Raw genomic sequence first — 1361 nt, 5'->3', positions numbered from 1 at the left:
TCATCCGTGAAAGTTGGAATCAACTTCTTCCACACTACAGTTAATGTTGATACTTTGACCTCCTGAATCATGAATGTTCTAGAATGGCATCTAGAATAGTGAATCCTTTCCAGAAGGTTTTCAGTTTCCTTTTCCAGTCCATCAGAGGAATCACCATCTATGCCAGCGATAGTGTTGGAATTTGTTTCTTAAATAACACGACTTGAAAGTTGAAATTAGTCCTTGAACCATGGGCTGCAGAAGGGATGCTGTGCTTGGAGGCCTCTCTGTCAGGACTCTCCAGTGACCAGGTGCATTATCAATGAGCAGTGATATTTTGAAGGGACTTTTGTTTTGGAGTCACAGGTCTCAGCAGTGGGTTTAAAAGATTTGGCAAACTTTGCTGTAAACAGCTGTGCCATCATCCCAGCTTTGTTTTTCCATTTCTAGAGCACAGACAGAGGATACTTAGGGTAATAATTAAGAACTCTACGATATTTTTGAATGATAAATGAGCATTGGAGTCACAAAGTCACCAGCTGCATTAAACCCTAACGTGAGAGTCAGCCTGTCCTTTGACGTTTTGAAGCCAGGCATGGAATTCTTCTCTCTGGCTACGAAAGTCACACATGGCATCTTTTTCCAATATAACGCTGTTTCCTCTAGCTGGGAAGCCTGCTGTTTGGGGTTTAGTGGTAGTCTTCATTGATTAGCTTTACTAGATCTTCTGGATTACTCGCTGCAACTTCTCCATCAGCACTTGCTGCCTCACTTTGCACTTTGAGGTTATGGATATGGTTTCTTTCCTTACACCTCATGAACACATCTGCCCGGTGCCCGCCGACCTCGAGCCCTCGGACGGGACGCGCACGTGCGCCAAGCTCTACGACAAGAGCGACCCCTACTATGAGACCTGCTGCGGGGGCGCCGCGCTGTCGCTGGAGCCGGGCGCCGACCTGCCCTCCCTGCCCTCCAACTGGGCCAGCACCGCCTCCCCGCTCGTGGTGGCCCCGCGCTGCGAGCTCACCGTGTGGTCCCAGAAAGGCAAGGAGGGCAAGACGCACAAGTTCTCCACCGGCACCTACCCGCGCCTGGAGGAGTACCGCCGGGGCATCTTCGGAGACTGGTCCAACGCTATCTCCGCGCTCTCCTGCAGGTGAAGCTGACGCTTTGCTGCTCTCTCAGCTGCAGCTTCCACAGAGTGCTAAGCCCCTCACTCGGCCTGTCCCTGGGCTCTGCTCCGGGGCCCCAAGACCCAGAAGGAGGAGCGTTCTGCCTGCCCCCTCCCACCTCCCCTGCAATACAGCCTTTTCCTATAGTTGCTTCGTACAGTCTGTCATCTGCTTGTCCCTGGGACCCAAGTCCTCACTAGACTGGGTGGG

General features: G+C 51.9%; 1 pseudogene; it reads left to right on the top strand.

Annotated features, from left to right (window-relative positions):
* Window positions 1-773: 773 nt before the first annotated feature.
* On the top strand, window positions 774-1139 carry LOC101027630 (syncollin pseudogene; annotated as a pseudogene).
* The last annotated feature ends 222 nt before the right edge of the window (window positions 1140-1361 follow it).

This window comes from Saimiri boliviensis, chromosome 15, assembly GCF_048565385.1.
Source record: "Saimiri boliviensis isolate mSaiBol1 chromosome 15, mSaiBol1.pri, whole genome shotgun sequence".
Classification (NCBI taxonomy): domain Eukaryota; kingdom Metazoa; phylum Chordata; class Mammalia; order Primates; family Cebidae; genus Saimiri; species Saimiri boliviensis.
The sequence above is the reverse complement of the archived record's forward strand: the minus strand, read 5'-3'. Positions and strand labels throughout refer to the sequence as shown.